Source organism: Triturus cristatus, chromosome 5_2 (genome assembly GCF_964204655.1).
Source record: "Triturus cristatus chromosome 5_2, aTriCri1.1, whole genome shotgun sequence".
Lineage (NCBI taxonomy): Eukaryota > Metazoa > Chordata > Amphibia > Caudata > Salamandridae > Triturus > Triturus cristatus.
The window spans coordinates 611,594,790-611,616,941 of NC_140588.1; positions in this window are offsets into that span (position 1 = coordinate 611,594,790).

Genomic DNA, 22,152 nt, shown 5'->3' on the forward strand with positions numbered 1-22,152 from the left:
AGCACATTCATGCCTTTATTAGCACAGTACAAATGTCACATATTTCATGCTTATAATAGTCAAACAGGAGGGAGGAGGAAGAGCTTCTGATCCACTCGGCTTCCTTGTCTCAAGTATTCAAAAAATCAATAGGAGAGTGGATCACTAGTCCCAAGAGAACCAGGGTGTGTAGAGGCAGTATAAGGTGCTGTAAAAAACCCTCAATCACGTTATCCAGAGATCGATGTTAGCGGTATATTTTCATTCTCCGCTTCGTTATGTGTAACGTGACAGCATCATCATTGGGTTTTGCTGTAATGCTTTCTCCACCTGGAGAACATACCACTGGTTATATTGGTAGTGATCGTAGATAAAAAAGGAGAGTGAATTTCAGTGAAGTGATTAGTGGTGAAAAGGAATATTATTAAAAGCCCACAGAGCCAGTAAAAAATCTTTAATTGTACTGGATGTAGGGAAATTTTGTAGATCTTTAGTGTGCACTTAGGGGTGAGTTAGGACCCTGTGCATTCTAAAAAAGTGTCCATAAAAAGGTCGACATGTTTCAGCCCTACTTATGCCCCGAGGGGTCAAACGGGCTTTCTTCAGGACCTAAGTAGTGAAAAAGACCTGAATGTTCACAGGGTCTTTATAGTGGGGGGAGTTGGGTTAGATAGTCCCAAGAGTAACTGTTCATTTGAACCTATAGTTGTTGTTCCGAGTAGTGATGATAAGGAGCAGGGTTGGGGGAAGAAAACAGACCTTATTAAAACAGTTAAGGATTCATTAACATAAAATCAACAAAAAAAGACAGTTTAAACATTGCTGGTTTCACTTCAGACGAATTTTCGTCTGCAACAGCTAAAAAATGGCAATTCTTTTGATCGAGGTTAGACACTCGTGTGTCATAGCTCTCTGTGGCAAAATTCGTCCCTCCTTTCTATACTAGTAAGAGAACAAACATTCCATCTTGTCATATGGGGTTCAGGTAGTACTCGTTGTAATAGTACTGTTCGTTAATTGTAGTGTAATAAAAAGAGCACACATTCTGTATTGTCAAACGGTTTTTAGTATGTAAGAGCTGAACTATACCTTTATTGTACAGAAGCCCCCTGATTCAAAGAAAGTAAAAAAGGGGGGGGTGGGGGGCAGGGGGGGAAGGGGGGGGGACTGGTACGTCCACATGTGAGGATGCAGTATTATTATTGTGTTGGTTTCGCAGTGCAGTTAGTGTGCATTTGAAAACTAGTTAATCGACACAGACTGTCAGGGTTCTCAAAAGACACTCACACGCTTGTTAAACAGAACGTTGCTGCACACGGACTGTTATCAACAGACTCTGAGCCACTAAAAGGATGCATTGTTATTATGAGATTATATCTTTTTGTGGATTATGGAAAATTAATTTTTAAATGAGTTCAGAACTGATACTCAACCACATATTATTTGACTGAATTAATCAAAGATATACAACACACACGGGGTATCTTTTTCGTGAAAAAATCACCGATCTTTTTATATAAACAATCAATAAAAAGGAGTACAAATAAACAATTGAATGTGCAGTGTAACATGAAAAGAGAAGAAATTAAATGTTATCCACATTTCATGAAACAAAATATCCAATCCAATAGAGAACACAGAGATCTATCTCATATTGGGAGAGCAATCAACTGTACATAGATGATGTGGATATGGATAATGTAGTCGACGTTTCGGTCTGTAAAGGCGTCAATCCGTCAGACCATCTTCAGGACAGTGGAAATTTCTAAAAGGGACTCCTGTATAAACATAGTGTCAATTTACTTACAGCAACTTAAACATAATTATTCTCTTCAAACTGGAAAGAGAAAAGAAAGATAGCCCGTGTGTTAACTGTGATATTTCTGATTTACATTCTGTAACCATGTCTTACACCGACACATACTATAGCTGCAATGTCACATGTACCAACAAGTTAAACCAGTATGATGTGTTAACTGTGATTTTTCTGATTTACATTCTGTAACCATTTCTTACACTGACACATACTATAACTACCATTCTAGCCACGTGTAGGCTTATTATGATAGCGATTCAATTGGTTCATAAAATTCATAGAGCAGTATCTAATTGACCACTGGAATGCAACTAGAATCTAAATTCCATCTCAATTTGCCATAATCAAACACATAGAATGTGATAGTTTACGCACTTCACTGTTCCAACATGGCCGCCGATTTTGGTAACATCTCTGTACTAAAAATCTCGAAACCGTAAATTATAGAAAGAAGCAGTGTAGCGAGAGTACCACGCTAGGGTCATAAACTGTTACGTGTTCAACCTCTGGGCAGTATACCCTCCCTCTCAACAGGTAAATTAACCTTCAAAATACACTTTCCAAGATGTCCGCCTCATTTTAGCAGATTCGCGCTCCTACTGCTCCTTCAAATTGTAAACAGCTGGTTGGCAGCTTGCGAACGCCCTTTATATAAACGCCGCGAACCTTGCACCTTTGTTCGAGTCCCTGCCTACGGACGGTATTTGAATTCGTTTCTTCTCGGACAGAAACGTAAGTAATACTAGAGGTGTTCTTTTTCCATATTCGGTCGCTTTAGTTTAAATAACGCTCAGATAAGTTGTATTTTTCCGTAGTCTTTGTGGGAGCAGTTTTATTTCGAACAGCACCATATTTGATACGTTTGAGATAACTGTGATCAATTATCAAATAACCTTCCTGCTCTGTTCAAAAGCTGCAACATCGTGGCAGGTCTGATCAGTTTAAGTCTAGAACCTAGGTTCTTTTCCATTGAGTTTAAATCCTTGACAAACATACAAGAATATTGTGCCATAGCAATTTCTTTTGAGCACACAACGTAGAAAAATAACAAGCCCTATTTGGAATTAAAGTCCCAGACTCCTTTGGTATAGCGTCCGACGATTCCAATATATGCACAATTATGCTTTGCCAAACTTCTTGACATTGCGACATTGTTTTTGCCGACAACCTCGACTGACATTATGTTGCCCTTCCGGTGCCATTTCAGATTGCGCAAATTAAGAACTTCAATCCAGGAAGGACAAACTCCTCCTTTTGACGCACGAGAGCATTACATTCATAGTGCTGCCTTCCAGTGCTGCATTATTCCTTCATAGATATCAGAAAGGAATACCTTTATCCAACTAAGATCGGGTAGGTCTCGACAAGAGATTCACAAATTAGTTTCCATATCTTTTAATAGATGAGTTCATTCTTATGCTGTATTTGTCTATTGATTTTATAGAACCAGCATAATCAAACTCGACGAGGAGATGAAATTACCTCGATTCTAATTGAATTCAATGAGTCATAAGTAAGCAATGTATTAGTATGTTAGACTCTAGTGAGCTATCACCAATAGCATGCTTTCACTCTTTCACCTAACCATGCAGAAACTACAATGCTGTAAAAACTTTGGGTTTTGGTGTTTTTTCTCACAACGTTAATTCAAAATGATTGCTCTTCACACACGGGCTATCTTTCTTTTCTCTTTCCAGTTTGAAGAGAATAATTATGTTTAAGTTGCTGTAAGTAAATTGACACTATGTTTATACAGGAGTCCCTTTTAGAAATTTCCACTGTCCTGAAGATGGTCTGATGGATTGACGCCTTTACAGACCGAAACGTCGACTACATTATCCATATCCACATCATCTATGTACAGTTGATTGCTCTCCCAATATGAGATAGATCTCTGTGTTCTCTATTGGATTGGATATTTTGTTTCATGAAATGTGGATAACATTTAATTTCTTCTCTTTTCATGTTACACTGCACATTCAATTGTTTATTTGTACTCCTTTTTATTGATTGTTTATATAAAAAGATGGGTGATTTTTTCACGAAAAAGATACCCCGTGTGTGTTGTATATCTTTGATTAATTCAGTCAAATAATATGTGGTTGAGTATCAGTTCTGAACTCATTTAAAAATTAATTTTCCATAATCCACAAAAAGATATAATCTCTCCAAACAAAATCCCTTGTTGGCATACTACTTTTTCAATCAAATCTGCCCAAGCCCTCAAGGGTTTATTGGGTTTTTCCCTACGGCTATACTGCATTGTTATTATGGCGTTGGCTTAGCAGTGCAGTTAGTATGCGTATTGAAAAATAGTTAGTGAACACAGAGTGTCAGGGTTCTCAAAAGACACTCAAGCGCTTGTTAAACAGAACGTTACTGAACACGAACTATTATTGACGGTCACTGAACCACTAACCACTATCGCGTTAATTGCGGTTGTTTCCGCGATGCTGAACGCCGTTCTGCTGACCTCTTCGGCGCCGAACGTTGGTTCTGTGCTGACTCTGCCCTTGGTGACCCGGTACTGCAGGCGGATTCCGAACAGCGTTCAGCATCGCGGAAACAACCGTAACGTATAACTTGGCTCATTTTCTGACAAACCTTCCTTTTTCTACCCTTCCTTTAAGAGCGTGAGCGACCGCCTTTACAAAAACCCGCTGTTGCCCGCAAATACGGGATACAGGTATGGTTGGTCTCTTATTCTGGGTCCTTTTCTAATACTCTGCAATAATGCGTCGTCCTAACTTAACCAGCCACTGTCTGCCGCGTTTGCCAAACACTGCCTTTTCCATACAGCCGCAATTTAACGCGATAGTGGTTCAGTGACCGTCAATGTTGGACCCGGCCTCGTGGCGTGGTCCTGACTTCCCTGGGATTGGGCCCGTTCCCCGCCCTGGCCTCCACGGGCCACCCGTTCGAGCCGCACGAGGTCACATACACCTCGGGGCTCCACCATTTTGTTGCCTGCCACGTGACCCTGCACACCAGCCCACATGACCCCGCTCAACCCGGCCTCGGCCCCAGCAAGGCCCAGACATTGAGGCACCAAGAACTGGCCAGGGGGTATCACGTGAACACTTCCTCGCCCATGGCGGAGGGCGGTATCGATGGGACCCCCAACCGTCCCCACACACCGAGGTGCGATCGGCCTCCATCTCTCCTGGGCCGGGCGCCTCTCCTGCTGGGCGTCTGGCCGCTCCCAACCCGGCCTCTCCGCCCCCCGGGTGCAAGGGTCCGGACATCAAAGGGCTCCAGGCCTATATCTGCTGCGACCCCGCAACAGACCGGCAGTTGTATCCCGGAGTCGAGAGCCCTGCTGATCGAATCGCGGCCGACCCTACGGAGAAGAACTCTTGCTTGAAACCACCACGAGCCCTGCAGACTGCGTCGCGGCTCCTTCTTGCTGAAACCTTGAAGCCACCCGGAACATCGGGGCCCTGCTGACGCTGTCGCGGCCCAACCTCGCTGAAACCTCCCTCGGAGCCCTGCTGATAACGTCGTGGCCCAAGCTGAGCAGAAACCATCTTGAGAGCCCCGCTGACCTGGTCGCGGCTCTCCACGAACTAAACGCCAGAGCCCTGCTGACGCCGTCGCGGCTCGACCCCTCCGAGATCCGGAGGCCCTCCAGCTTGAGGATAAGAACTGGGTCCCAGGTACCCTCGTACCAAGCTCCTGCCAAAGACTGTCCCGCTACCCCTTCCCTTCTGAAGAAACACTGAGACTTTTGTGGATCCCTTGATCCCTTTTGTGTAAATATTGATCCCGTAACCTTTAAGTGCTGATAAAGAATTGCTCGTCTTGAGACAACCTCCTTGAGTCCTGTGTGGTGGTGTTACTGTGCTAGTACATGATAGGAGAAGGACCTCCCTGGAGGCTTTTCAGCAGCGCTCGGCTACTTCGTACAGTGTGGGGGCCCCTCTGGGTGGTCTCTCCGACTCCCCGAGGTCCGCCTTCCAACAGTCAACAATAGTTCTTGTTCAGTAACGTTCTGTTTAACAAGCGCTTGAGTGTCTTTTGAGAACCCTGACACTCTGTGTTCACTAACTATTTTTCAATACGCATACTAACTGCACTGCTAATCCAACGCCATAATAACAATGCATCCTTTTAGTGGCTCAGAGTCTGTTGATAACAGTCCGTGTGCAGCAACGTTCTGTTTAACAAGCGTGTGAGTGTCTTTTGAGAACCCTGACAGTCTGTGTCCATTAACTAGTTTTCAAATGCACACTAACTGCACTGCGAAACCAACGCAATAATAATACTGCATCCTCACATGTGGACGTACCAGTCCCCCCCCCTTCCCCCCTCACCCCCACCCACCCTTTTTTACTTTCTTTGAATCAGTGGGCTTCTGTACAATAAAGGTATAGTTCAGCTCTTACATACTAAAAACCGTTTGACAATACAGAATGTGTGCTCTTTTTATTACACTACAATTAACGAACAGTACTATTACAACGAGTACTACCTGAACCCCATATGACAAGATGGAATGTTTGTTCTCTTACTAGTATAGAAAGGAGGGACGAATTTTGCCACAGAGAGCTATGACACACGAGTGTCTAACCTCGATAAAAAGAATTGCCATTGTTTAGCTGTTGCAGACAAAAATTCGTCTGAAGTGAAACCAGCAATGTTTAAACTGTCTTTTTTTGTTGATTTTATGTTAATGAATCCTTCACTGTTTTAATAAGGTCTGTTTTCTTCCCCCAACCCTGCTCCTTATCATCACTACTCGGAACAACAACTATAGGTTCAAATGAACAGTTACTCTTGGGACTATCTAACCCAACTCCCCCCACTATAAAGACCCTGTGAACATTCAGGTCTTTTTCACTACTTAGGTCCTGAAGAAAGCCCGTTTGACCCCTCGGGGCATAAGTAGGGCTGAAACATGTCGACCTTTTTATGGACACTTTTTTAGAATGCACAGGGTCCTAACTCACCCCTAAGTGCACACTAAAGATCTACAAAATTTCCCTACATCCAGTACAATTAAAGATTTTTTACTGGCTCTGTGGGCTTTTAATAATATTCTTTTTCACCACTAATCACTTCACTGAAATTCACTCTCCTTTTTTATCTACGATCATTACCAATATAAACAGTGGTATGTTCTCCAGGTGGAGAAAGCATTACAGCAAAACCCAATGATGATGCTGTCACGTTACACATATTTCATGCTGTCAGTACATTATGACTTAATTTAACAAATTACAGCTTACTCTTTGAGTTCATCATGCAATCATTTACAGAGGAAAGCATCTGGTATCACACCCTCAATTTCTATTTAATGTGATTTAATGGCAATGTACAAATGTAACACCTTGTGCTCAAGTTTTGGTTAAAAGATGTTGTTTATACCTTTCACACATGAAAAACCATAAATATGGCACACACCATACATGCATATCTAATTAGTGTAGCAAGCTATTTGTCAGCATAGCTGGTGAAGTGAAGCAGCATCATGCTCTGTTGAAGGCTTCACATCCTGTGAGACATGGTCACTACATGGTAATAAATAACATATTAAACTCAGTAATCTGCATATTTACTATATACACTGAATCTTACAAATTCATGGACGCCATATAATAGATAATGCATCAAGGGTAGGCATTTATTATTATCCAATAACAAATGCCATGGAGGCATTGTAGTGAAGTATTATCAAAATATTATGATACATAGGGACACCTTCTAACCACTAGTGGACTGTGTAATAGAGGATATAAAACATGTAGCCCTGTACTAGTGCCCTATAACAAAGATCATTGAAGAGCTCTGGTGATAGCTGGTAATAAACCATTAGAGCATATATAGGGCCATTGTGTGATGCCTATTGGACCAGATCCTTGTTATAATTATATTTCTTTTTATTATTATCATTATTAGTAGTAGTAGTATTAATTTGAGTCCCTGAGCACTTAGGGTGCAAACCAATTGCAGCAAACAAATGCACAACAGAGTTGAGCTTAGCTTTCAGGGACTAGGCAAAGTGATAGGGGTGGGCAGTGCATATGGGAGGGTATGATGCACAGGGGGGTCACACAAAGACGCAAAGGGCGGAAGAAGGCACAGGGAAACAAGGCACTTCAGATATACAAACAGATGGGGGGACGGAAAAGAGGCACACTTGGTAAGGAAAAAAGAAACATCCCTTTGTAATAAGACGTTTTTGAAGATGCAATAAACCATTACCAGATCCCACATTTTAGGAAAAAGAAGCCATGCATGGACTCCATAGAAAATACAATTGGGTCCTTATCACAGATCTTAATCCTAGATGGGAAAATATTTGATTGTTTGCTATAATGCTTAAATAACATGGGTAAAAGGAATGCTATATTTACCTGGCTGAATCAGTTTCACCTTGTTTATTACTTGTTTTGCTGAGAGGAAAGAAAAAGAGAAGTCTTGTTATCATTGGGTTGACAAATCCTTCTTTTCTTATGCAACTGCACAATGCAGGGGTGTAGTAAGATTAATTAGTATAAATATCCAAATTCAAAGTGGAAATTCCATCTCATATAAAGAAGGTATTTGGTTAATTTTCTTCATTAAGACTGAAATGCAGAGCTATAGTATTGTTTTGTACTATGGACCGATACCCTACAATCCCCAACCTCTGCAAATCTTATGTGGGAACCTAGCTCCCAAGGGAGACAATTATATTTAACATTGGATCAGATCCTCGATTAAATCCTTCTAATCCAAATGGTCTATGAGGGGGAAAAAATCGAACATATTTTTAATGATGTTTGTGCACGAACAGGCATTTAAGATTTATAGAGACAGACAAATCCGCACAGCAGACTATATACGTGTTTTTCTAAACAATTCAAGACAGTACAAGAATTTACCTAATTATTGCGCCCTCCACACACCTTCCTGGAAAAGGGGACAGCTATTTATTACACCAGTGATTTCTCAGATCACTCAGCAGTATTCTTAGAATTTTCAATAAGTATACCACCAAAAATCTATAGATGAGTGATGGAAAAAACCCTTCTCCTATCAGAGGAAAACACAAAAGTAATCAAAGCTGTAATTGACGACTATTGTAATATCACATTTCCTAACAAATTGATAAAGTGGGAATTTAGGGGGGTGCATATTACTAACGACATTCGCCGCAAAATAAAAGAAACAAACAAACTATAAAAAATATACCGAAAGAAGCTGATAAAGCTTTTATGGTTTTTTCCATAGGCAAATCAGAGAAAGCCCTACAAGGATGGTTCACTTTAAAGGAAGTATTGAGGGATTTTGTCCTTGGACAAGGAAATAGTCAATAATCAGACATTTGAATGCGGTACAAAGAAGGATAAAAAACTAAATGACAACCTGCCTGGGGCGCAAAGGAGGAAAAATGTTTAATTTGAATAAATCATATTATGTATCCTAGATAAGGTCAGTAACCAAAGATAATAAAAGGATAAGAGAAACATTAATCGAATATTATACACTCCTTCACATAGAGCTACTGAATGATTTGTATTCCTGAGAGACAGAAATTGAAAAATGTCTTGATAAACTAAACATGCCCGCAATCGCCAGAGGAGCTACACAAATGTTACAGTGAGTCCGATAATTGATAAAGAGAAAGAAGAAACAAAAAACTGCCCCACTCTGAAAAAAGCAAAAGCCTAAAGATGGAGATCATTGATTCATTCTATTCAAATTAACAAGAACAATACACCATGGAGTGATACACCTGAGTGTGCATTTCTGCTGAAAACATTAATAATAACAGGGCAAGTCATAGACATTAGAAGAAACACTTTTTTGGTTCCTTTGATCAAAGAAAGGTTTGATTGATGGCCCTGGAGGCATCCTTCTAAGATTAACTACTGTAAAGTTCGGCAGAAGTTGGTTTTGGAGCCGAATTTTATAAAATCATTTGTATCCAGTTTAAATAAGCATCTCACAGAACTACTAAATGTTGTCTTGATAAAAGGCTCTCCCCTCCATATTTCCAGAAAAGAATAATAATACATTTCTTAAAGCAAGACAAACCAGAAACAGAACCCTTGTCATGCGATGTTAAATATGCACTATAAAACGTATACCATGGTCTTAACCAATTGAATAAATAGGATTATTCCCCTCTTATCTCAGGCCACAACTTAACAGCTATTACACCCTACATGGCCAAATTTATTGATCTAACAAAAGCAGATACAATTCATTAAGTGATCCTCTTGCTCAATGCTGAGGAAGCATTTGATCTGATGAACTGGCAGTCTTCTCTGAATCTTAAAGAAATTCAAATTCCCAGAAGAGCTCTCCAGGTCGATTGCTTCACTCTATCAAGGAACATCCCCAGAGGTGATTAGTGATAATCATTCAGTAGACATAATTTATCCAAGTTGGGGGAAGCACCAGGCCACCTCTGTCTGATTCTTTTCACTCTTTTTATAGGTCCCCTAGCCCAATACATGCGAGCGCATAAAAGATTCAAGGCTCCTTTACAGAGACATCAAATGATAAACTATACACAGAAGATATAGCTCTATTTCTGTTGCCAACTAATGAGAACATACTTAATACGTTAGTAGCATAAAAGAGATATGCAAATCTAAAGGATTACAAAATAATCAAGCCAAAACGTAAGTTGTATTGTTCGTCATACACCTGGATATTGTACCCATTCGCTGAAGTAGAAACTATAACAAAAATCCTAAACAGTATTTGGGGTCTATTTCTCCGAGCAACAGTATACGATATGTTTCTCAACGATCATGGTCCTTTAATATAAAAAAAAATGCATAGACATTTCGCAGAATGGGAATCTTAACTTTTATCCATAATTTGGCAGGTGGCTTTATTTGAAATGTCCATTTGTCCTTTATTTTTTGTTCTTAACTACATTTTGTAAATTGGATGCAATTTTTTCCAAAAAATCAATATATTTTACACACCCGATGACATTACCCTCAAAAATAGGAAAGTTAGACAGGTACATGTGCAAAGCCATGGAAAAGGATTCCTACAGCCTTTGAGCAAGGTCAGGGAGGGGAAGAACAGAGGAGGGGGTGCTGAAACCTGGCTCCTGGTCAAGGCAGGGAATTATTCTTGAATGTTTCCTGCTGCCCTTTAGGCACATCAGGGGAGATTGAGTTTAGGTTTCCTGCTATGTTCGTCCCGGGCCTATTTGCATAGCTGAGGAGGACTGTTGAACATTTTTCGTGAGCACGTGAGCCTGCCGGGGAGGATTTGTAATACTGCACCAGGGCCCTTATGTGGTGTCCGAGATCACTCTACTCCCCTTCCCCCATCTATGCGTCCGATGTAGGCAAGGACGTTGGTTGTTTAGGGGTTTTTTTTAACACTCCCTCAGGTACATTAACAGACAATAGAATATTTTCGCTTTGGCCCACGTGCTTTTGCATGATGCATGCTGGATCGTTTTTTTGTTTTTTTGAAGAACTTGTGCTCCAAAGTATTTTTATTTACTTCATTCAACCTTGGTCTGTGGGAAAGAACCAACCATGGACAGCACCTTTGATGGTGATGTAATTTATTGGATAAATTCTGACTTTCAATCTCTGAATCTGGTTCGCCTCGCAGCATTAGTGCTTGTTTGACAATCTTATGATTTTGGGAAAGTCTCTTATCTCTGTGTCTAAATATATGAAACGTGATTCACGGATGTGATAAGTATAGTACTTCCTAAGCACCAATGTACGTCAGCTAAAGTGGCAGGATGACCCCTACTGACATAAACCCCCCCCCCCTACTCTGACCTATGTTGTTTGGATATGAACTAGATTTAATGTGAGTAAAAGGAAGCCATCACCGTGTTTCCCGTTCTCGTTATTTCCTCAGTAATGAAGCAGCTGACTGCTGTCCCCATGTCCCATTAACCTATGTCATAGTATACTAACTACTATGTCATTTGCTACTGCTGTTGATAATAGTAGTCTTTCTGCTATATCAATAACGAAATGGGGACAGCTTGGTCTTCATTTGATGACTGCCACAGTAGAAAGACTACCGTCTATGGGTGTAGGTATTATTGAATAACACCAGAGCTGCTGTCACCTACCGGACCGATAGTATTGAGCAGAAGAAGGAGGAACAGTTTCCTTGGCAGCTTCCTATCACATTCCCCAATTCTGAAACAAAAAACGTCACCAGCCGCCTGAGGCTGAACCTGTTATGTTCTGGTCCAGCTACCCCGGGGTCCTGACATCAGAGCTGTCATGCTCAAGTCTTTGTTGGCATAGTGATAAGAGATTTGAAATGGAAACTTTTGCTTGCTTAGCTGGGCAGGGCCACAGAGGAGTCCTAAATGTTTCCCCTCAGTCTGGGGAGAGGGTGGATGGGCCTAAGATGCTGAAAACTCCATCCCCTACAGAAGGGAAAGGTGGGGAAGATTTGCTGAAAGTTGCTCCACAGCCATCGGGTATGGGATGATTTTTGTGTCTGACCCATTGGCAAGGCAGGGTTCAAATGTAAATGCCACCCTAAGATGTCACAGCAAGGACAAGGACGCCACGGGTGTTCAATTGGGTTGTTTATTTCAGAAACCATTCCGTAACTGCCATGTAAGGTTAGGAAGGATGCTGTCCACTTTCCTATGGAGTTGTCGGGTTTGTTATTTTCCCGGAGCTTGGTGTTCACAAACAGCATCCGGAAAAGTCAATAAACAAAGGAGATTTTTATCTTCCCCAAAAAAGAATGCACAGCACCATATTTACCATTATTCTACGGTGCTGTATGTGTTTTTTTGTTTTTTCCTTAACAAAAACAGCCCATTCCCTTACTTCCCTCCCCCTCATGTCCAAAATCGAGCACAAGTAAAACAAGGTAGCTACGCTCATAATTTCTGTGGGTTTTTAAAACAAATTTTTTTTTGGTCCATTTGTTGTTTACCCGTTCTTGAGTATCACAGAGACACAGCCAATGAAAAGGCGGGTCGCTGTGAACAATGGGCTCTGCGGCAGGTGGACTAGGCATTAACCACCTCATGCCAAGAACCCACTGTCCCCTATCAAAACCCAATGTGCGGTAGGCTCTCGAGGGCGAAGCAAGGCATTGGCCTTAGTAGATACTTTCAACACGGGCAAAGAGGGTCATAAAAGACTGATTTACCCCAAAGCACAGAAGGACCAAACCGTGTGCCTTCCAAGGTTGATGTAAGGATTACACCAATAGCTCTACCGCGTTCTGAAGAAAACATTTATACACATTTTTGAATGGGAAATACGATTTGTTTCACTTTGCCCCTATTAAGTCTGACCTCCTTTCGCCATTTTGAAGTTGCTAGATAGTTTCGAGGTCCAAAAATACCTTTTTAGAAAATTGCTTATCATCTTTTATCCAAGTCAACCAAATGTATTAGAGATCAAATAATCATTTCCTATGACAGGTGCAGTAAGCTATGTCTACAGAGCAGATACCGGCCACCCTATAAAATACATGGATGACAAGATGAGCCCTGAAATCTACTCCAAGCACGTGTACATACATCCAGTATCCCTTTTCTCATTTGAGGAGGGGTGGGTGGAGGGGGGGGGGGGGGGAGCACATCCGCGCCAAACGTTTTACGACGCCCGCCGAGCATTCCTTCTGTGCAGACTCTCGGAGGGGGTGGAAGTGTAATTCTAATTGCTTTTAACCACCGTTTAATAATTACAGAGTCTTGCAGCGGCGGCGGCGGCAGCCTTCAGCTGTAAAATGAATGACATTTGGAAAGGAAATTCCCAAAGCTCATTACAGAGAGATGCGAAATGCAGCATATTGACCTGCGCTATACAGAGCGCCAGTGGAAGCCTCCTCGCTGGCATTAAATCACTCTCCGCATAGGTCACTCCTGCCTTCTTGACAAGCCAGATTCAGTAAGAACACAACATCAATTCGTATAGCTGAAAAACCACAGACGTGGCTATTCTTTAACAAAACGTATCTTTACATTTGAGACAAGCGAAATGTTCAAAATAAAAGACTTTAAAACCAGTTTAAATGGTATGCCCCTAAGAGAACCTTGCGCTCATCAGGAGCTAAAATGGTGGATGTACCTCCCATGAAGAAAGTCTCATGGGGGGGGGGGGGGGGGGTAGAAGCTTTATAATCGGTGCAGCCAAGGCGTGGAATGCCCTCCCCTGGAATTTGAGGAACTCCAATAGCCTTCTTGCCTTTAGGAAACAGCTTAAAACATGGCTATTTAATCTATAAAGATTATCCTCAGCTATCTATCTCCTGGCCCACCTATGCTTTTGGGGGAATTTGCCATTAGCGCCAGGAAACCTCCGGGTAACCGTGCGCTTTACAAGTGGGTTTAACATAACATAACATAACAATATGCATGGTCCCTTTGATATTTTTGAATACAACACATTCTCGCCTTTTGACAGTCTGCATATGTAGTAGAAATTTGATGTTAAAAAGCACTGGCTCTCAGAATGCCAGTTGTGTGGCTGCTGCTTCCCCTTGTTTACCCGTTGGATCCCCTGGAACTACCTCTGCCACTCCTGGCCTTAGGAATCAAGAAGGGAACAGCAAGAGCCAAGGCCGGACTGACCCTACCGGGCATCGGGCGTTTCCCGGGGAGGCTGGAAGGGTGGAGGAGGGGCTCTTTGGTTACTGGGGGCCTGTTTTGTAGCAGTGCAGCAGTTCTTTCTATTTCCAACAGTTTTCAGGGAACAATAAAAGTGTCAAGATAACTCTGGTGATTAATGTGCCTACTGATCGGAGTTTTTTCGAGTGGCAGCTTTGACTCATCTAAGGTAGCGTAGAGGGTTAATATGTCTGCCGCAAATCTTGTGTACTATGTGGATCACAGAACAGTATTTTATGTGCATAACAGTAGCACCGCTCTTGTAGTGGTCAGGCTCGCTCACTGCACTCGCTCCCTATGAACCGTATGGAGGCAGGTCTGACAAAATTTGCCAGGGCTGCTTTGGGTTCCCTGGCAAGAGCAAAACGTAAGCAGTGCTCTAAAAGCTGCATTTATTTTCATTAGTCGGGCTGTTGACCTCCACTAGCCCATCAGCAGGAAATAAGATGTTTTTGTAGGGACAAGGTATCAGCAATGTGATGTCATCGGTGGTCAAAAGGTGCAGTGCTCCTTCCACAACCTCTGCCATTCTGGTGAATCAACATTAGACTTATTGAGAAAGAAAGCGTTTTTTACTGTGAGAAAGTGTGTCTTTGTCAAGTCAAATCCACTTACCTGAATTTCCAGGTTTCTGCTGAAGCAAAGAATTCCTGCTCACGCCGAGAAGCTGTTTCTCAACACAGAAGTATCCTTTGTCTATGTGTGAGAGAGAGAGTCGCCTCCTGTGCTCTTGATTTCTGCTCTACCTACTGTGACCTTGGAGGTTGGTTGTCTCTTTCTTGTTTGGCAGTTAAAAAATTAAGAATACGCATCAACAACTGTAAGATGGGTGGACACAGTTATCAGCTCCCTACTTCTTTGGTCAGTTACCATGATCACTTTCCCTTTTGCCTGCTTTGGTCCTATTTCTTATGTCGATGTGAGGGTGAAGATGAAACGTACGTACTCCAAGGCAAGAGAAGGTTCCTTTTTAGGTCTCGCCTGACCCAGCGCATGCGCTGGTCTGGCAAGACTTATTGAGAGGGCTCCAAAAAGTGCTACCAGGCCAGCCTAGAGCTACAGTGCATGTGCGCGGGTGCGCGCGCCGTGCTTTACAGCGATTACTTTCACTTTCACGGCCGCTTTGATGTTTGATCGTAATCGCGATCACTTTAACTTTCGCGGACGCACGGCCGCTTGGCATAGCCAATATGTCTCGCTTTTGGACCTTATAAGTATTTAGTTATGCAACTGTTGCATAGCTAAACACTTATAAGGTCCCAAAGGCGAGACCTATTGGCTATGCCAATGCTTGTTATTATTCCAATTTTATTGGTAGAAGTGCAGGAGCCCACAGATGTTCATCATTGTCGTGTGCTTTCCATCTGAAACTGCCCGAGAAGTGGCATTCAGAAGCCACAGAGTGAGTGAGCATCCACAGGCCACATATTGAATATCAACAAGGTTATAAGCTACATAGCAGTACTGTCAAAACATAACAACTGCATGACACATGCAAAACATCTAACCGAAAGCAATAAAGAAAGGACTTAATCCCATGTCCACATCATTACATCTTCTTTCCCCTTATAAAACAAAAGAACCCTATACAAACAGAATTATTAGAGAACAGTCTTTGTACTTCAGAGGTGCAGCAACATTATGTGACAGGCTGGTCACCATGTTTATTTTATCATGCGAAGTGCCTATGACTATTGTGTCATGAGAATGTCTTACATTTTTCCACAGCCCAGGAAAAACGCAAGAGCCTCTCTCTCTATTGTACTATAGTGAGACTCCACTTGATTAAGGCTCCTTGATGCACAATCGATCGTATGCCCTTTACCTGAAAGCCATTGACAAAGCATCTAGTCCGTTCCTGCTAGCATCAACAGTGAGAAAACATTTTTGTCCTGAAGTATATGATGACAACACAAAAGAATTGACAATTAAATCTTTAACATTCTGGAAAGCTTCATTGGAGATGGTTTCCTACTTAAATCGCACTCCCTTTTTGAGCAAAGAACATAAAGGTTGAACCACTTGAGCATACCCAGGTACAAACCTGGAATAGTACTTGCTCATTCCCAGGAATGATCTTAAAGTGTCTTTATCCTGTGGAGGAGGAACCTCAGCAACGGTTTGAGTGAGAGAAAACTTCGGTTTAATCCCAGTGGAAGTAATTGCACTAATCCATTGTGTTTTGCACGAGTGGGTTCGGATTCCATCCTCGTTGCCAGATGTGAAGATGGAAAAGTATGTACGCCAAGGCAAGAGAAGGTTCCTTTCAGTCCAAGTTTATTGGTAGACATGCAAGAGCCCACAGAGGCACGTCATCGTTCTGTGCTTTCTGTCTCCAAGCCTGAGCAGTGGCATTCAGAACCCACAGAGCGAGTGAGCATCCACGGGCCACATACTGAATATCAACAAGGCTACAAGCTACATAACAGTACTGTCAAGACATAACAACTGTATGACACGTGCAACACAGCTAACAGAAAGTAATAAAGAAAGGACTAAATCCCATGTCCACATCATTACAGTCTTGTTTTCTTTCTTAGGGGATGTGCTTCTACTATCACAAACAGAGTACAAGCACAACATACAATCATAAGACATTTCATGAGTACTAAGGTTAATTTCCAAGTCTCACCTTGCCACTTTCCAATGTCTCTAAGCTGACTCAAATTATTTAACACAACCAAACATAAAGATGAAGTAACTCTGCCCTGAGGATTTTTTGACATGCAAGAAAGCCTTCACAGTTCTACAAAATGCTTTAGATTTAGTTTTGCTAGCTTTTTTGCTAGCTTTCTTTGCTATAACCCTTTGTTGCTATAATCCTTTGATCGATAATTATTGTTACCACAGATCTGCAGTCAAGCTCTTTATAATATGTCCTTTCTCTTTCAATCACAGGCACCGACCTCAAAGGGCATTTGCCTTACAGAGCCTGGAGTTATCATCGAGGCGAATCGGGAAGTTGGTAGGGAGCTGAGGAGTTGAGTGTGGAGCGCGAGGACTTCACTCTTGAGATTTCTCGAAGCTAAAGCAGGGCTTAGAAGTTTGGGCTTGGTCCTTATAGAGTCGTGCCCAAGATGGCCATCACTCCCGAAACTTCAAGGGAGGCAGTCGTTCTTGAAAAAGCTATCTTCCTAGATGGAGGCCTTTACTGGGGGAGCCAGGGCATCATTAGAATTGCCTATCAAGGACAAGCAAGTCATAATAGGAAGAGGTGTGGCGCAGTGACCATGGCAGCTGACTCCGGAACCCAGGGGCTCACGATTTGATCCCCGGTGCTAGCGGCAGATCAGCCCAGCACCATGTTATGTTATGTTATATGGCTCTTATAGAGCGCTTATCACCACTGGTCTCTAAGCGCTAAACAGGCGCCCCACAAACATCATGCCCCTCCCAACCATCCGCCAATACCCAATTAGGCCGAAGATGTTACCGTGCCAAACAAAAATGTCTTCAATTTTTTTCTGAAGGAAAGAAGGTTGAATTCTTCCTTCAGGCTCGGCGGAAGGTCATTCCAGAGTTGAGGAATGAGCACTGAGAAAGCCCTACCTCCTTTGGTTTTTAAATTGAATCTAGGTTGAGCCAGATTTGGGACAGAGCCAGAACGCAGTGACCTACCGGGAACATACTTCCTTAATCGCTGTTTAATATATTCCGGGGCATTACCAAATAGTGCTTTATGAGCCATACAGAGGCCTTTGAAATGGACCCTAAGCTTCACAGGAAGCCAATGCAGTTTGCGAAGGAGAGTGGATGCATGTGCACTTCTAGGGAGAGAAAAGACCAGTCTGGCAGCGTCGTTTTGCACGACTTGCAACTTCCTCATCAGCTTCTGTGACAGGCCCAGATACAGAATGTTGCCGTAATCTAGCCTCGAGATGACGGTAGCGGAGACAACAGTCTGTAGCGTGGAGGCCGAGAGAATGGCAGTAAGTTTACGCAGCTGCCGCATCACGGCCGTGCAGGAGCCTACCACTGCCGACACTTGGGGGGCCATAGAGAGAGCCGCATCGATCTTTAGGCCAAGACTCTTCACTACCGTCCCCGGGCTTGGAGTTTTGCCGAGTTCTGGGGGCCAATACAGATCATCCCAGGGATTGGCCATGTTGGTCACCACCAGAACCTCCGTTTTGTCTGCATTGACTTTAAGGAAGTTGTTAGTCATCCAGTTGACCGTGAATCTCAGAAGATCTCTGACTGCTTCCTGGGCCTCTGATGTGTCACCCAGCTGGACCAGTAACTGTGTGTCGTCTGCGTAGTTAAAGACCTCACAGTTCTTACACGTGAGTTGCTCAATCAGGGGCTGCAGATAGATATTAAACAGTAGGGGGGAGAGTGCGGATCCTTGAGGGACCCCCCAGGTCACATCACTACTCCCTGATAGCTGGTCCCCCATCTGAACCCTCTGAGTACGACCCGACAGGAAGGACTCCAGCCACTTGTATGCCTGGCCGGCAATCCCCAACTTCGCGATACGGCTCAGCAAGATGGAATGGCTGACCGTATCGAAAGCTGCCGAGAGATCTAACAGAATCAGAGCGCAAGGTTGTTTATTGTCGGCTCTTACTCTTAGCTCGTCGGTGACCGTGGCCATCACCAGTTCCGTACTGTGTTGTGGTCGGAATCCCGCCTGCCTGACATGTAGGAGATGGTGTTCCTCTAGGTAGTGGGTGACTACATTCAAGACATGTTTTTCCAAGATCTTGCTTAGAAACGGCAGCTGAGAAATAGGCCTGTAGTTTTTTAGTACTAAAGGGTCAGTACCAGTTTTCTTCAGAAGTGGGGAAACCCTAGCCTCCTTCAGGGATGCTGGGAGGTAGCCCGCATCCAATGAGGCATTGATTAGCTGCAAAAGCTGGGATTGGATACCTGGCAAGGCTAGTTTGAAAATTTTCGGAGGGCAGGGATCACTGGAAGATCCTGATTTTATACGGCTAACCAGTTCTATCAGGTGCTCTCCATTGATGGCGGGAAACCTGACCAAAGATCCTACGGCCTGCAAGCTGTCCATACCAAGTTGTGTTGGCAAACTGTCCGAGAGCCTCGAGATATCCGAGAGGATATCCTGCACCTTTTGGAGGAAGAAACCTTGGAAGGCGTCGCAGTCAGGCTGGGCCAGACTGCTGTTTTTTTCACTCAACTGGGTGAGCTCCCTTAGCTTGCTTAATCTTCCCGAAGGCTCCCAGCGCCTTGACACCCTCGGGCAATTGTCCACGCTATACAAATATTGGACATTTACATTTGCATAATGCTGGGGTCATAATTCTACCTGAACAAGGTCTAAAGAGCGTGGGGGTGGGTCATACAAAAGGAAGACCATGAGGTCAAGTCTAGATTGTGGTGGTGAGCAAAGAACACACCTCGTAATTTGACCAGAGTGTGACAGCTGTGGTGTGACAGCCTCTTATTCCTGGAAATACATAAGTATGTCACACCTAAACTAAGGCACGACTTCCCACAAAAATGTTTTACAAGTCAGGCCCAGTTAAGGCGTTGTTAAGTTTGATAAGTTTTGTTAAGTGCTCAAAGCTGAGCTCGTGAGCGACCTGAACTTCGAATTTCGAAGTTCAGCTCCATCCAAACTCCATTCTGTCCTTCAGCCCCGCAAGCCTGATACACCGAGTACCATTAAAGTGCAATTAGCTGAAGTCTCTTGTTTTCAGTCCTGGTAAGTGGCAAGAATGTCCTGTTAAGTGCTGTAAAAAAAAGCAACTCAGAGTAAGGCATGAGTAATGACAGCTTGTGACCTTCACCCTTCAAAACAGAATTCTGAAAATTGCAGGTGAAAACTGTAATTCCATCTAAAGCAAAGGGAAGGGCAGGAGTGGTCCCTGGACACATCAAAGTTATAGTTGTTTATTTGCGTGAAAAAAACATAAAATAGACCACAACCATAAAACAAATTCATCATCATTTACAAAACGACGAATATCAATTACAAAAATATAGCGTTGCGTGTCCACAAAATAACCCCTCCCAAAAACAATAGAGAAAAATAATGAAGGAAGTAATTTTGGTGTAAAAAATGAAGAAAAGGACTATAAAACTGTAGGGGGAGTTAAATAGAGCGTGATATGAATTGTTTTCAATGAATAAAGATTTGTGCAACAAATGAAATGAAACTTTTAACAAATAAATGTGCATTAAAGAAGCCAGGCGCTTAGTTGAAGTGAGTAATAAGTTGTTTCAATAATCAATAATCTTCTCCATTTATTCCAAGAGGAATTAATGTATTTGCCAATTCCCAATAAAATTCAAGGAATGTGTTAGAACTACAGTCATAAGCCACCTGAGTGAGTGGAACTGAGTAGTTCCTTATTAACAATTTATTTCACATCGCTCGATGATGAATTTGAAAGTAAGAGCAAAAGAACCGAAAACGTCAACATGCTCTCACAGCATTTAGATCAGAAAAGCAAACTGGGGGTGCATTTTTGCTAAGGTGGTGCACGCTCCATTTGTATGTAGGGGCAAAACCCGCAATATGTATGTGCCACATGATGAGGTCCAAGAGAAAGAATGAGTGCAATATTGGAATGGTTCACAACCCAGAGAGACCTTCTGGTTGTAACTATCTAGTAATATATCAGCATTGCTTGCTCTTTTAATGACCAGCAAGCCATTTGGAACTTAAATTGTGACTTTCAGATTTTATTATGGGCTACAGTCTAAAGGGATGGATTCACACAAAGTGCAATCTTGCCAAGATCGTCTCAGGTTTGTTTACTGTTTTTTAACTCAGGGCGAGTGTTGAAAGCCACACAATCAGATATACATGGGTTTGCGTGGGCTTATTCCGAAAAAATAAAGCAAGGCAGCACACGGCACTGCATTGTGTTACAGTGCATCATGGAGTCGTTCCATTGGTGAAGCATGGGCATTCTCATGAATTCACCCATGGATTTTGACACAATCCCAGATCTACTAAGATGAGAAAACCTGGGACTGTGCCAAAATGCTATGCCTCCCTGAATCAGGCATAACCAGGAAAATTATCTTTATTTCTCCTCGTTACTTCCTCTTTCTATGCGTGCTGCATTCTGCAGAATGCAAAAAAAAGAGGAATAGAGCCAAGCCCTGATGAGCATGACAGCAAAACACACAAGATGATGGACGGAATGTTGCACAATGGCAAAACATTCACCCCCAGTCACAGATCTGGGTTTAATCCATTGTTATTTTGCTCACCACGCCACCCCACTTCAGACATGGCTATATGCAAATCAGTCTTGATGCCAAGCCATGTCTTCCCTGGACCGGAATCAAGCATCCTAGGACCGGTTTCTGGCTATCAGCCGTCATCAGCCAGGATAGCTTGACTCCAGTAGCGTAGTGAGCACGGGACCCACGTCTGGGCATACCCTTCCCACATAGGGTGACCAGCAAAACACACAAGATGATGGACGGAATGTTGCAAAATGGCAAAACATTCACCCCCAGTCACAGATCTGGGTTAAATCCATCGTTGTCTGAACTGGGGTGGCAGAGTGGGCTAAAGAACGGTGATGGTTCAAACCCAGATCTGTTGACTGGGTGTGAGTGTTTGATTGGTTCTGATGCTCCGTCCATCACCACCCCCTTTTGTACCGCTTTGTTCGCCATAAGTTGGCAGGGTATGCTCAGACGTGAGTCCCTTGCTCACTTTGCCACTGGATTCAAGCAAGCCTGGCTGAAGATGGCTGAAATGCCAGAAACCGGTCCTAGGAAGCTTGTTTCCGGTCCAGGAAAGGCATGGCTTGGCAATTCGGGCTGGACGGTTCCCATGAGGCACAGGGTCAGACTGATTTGC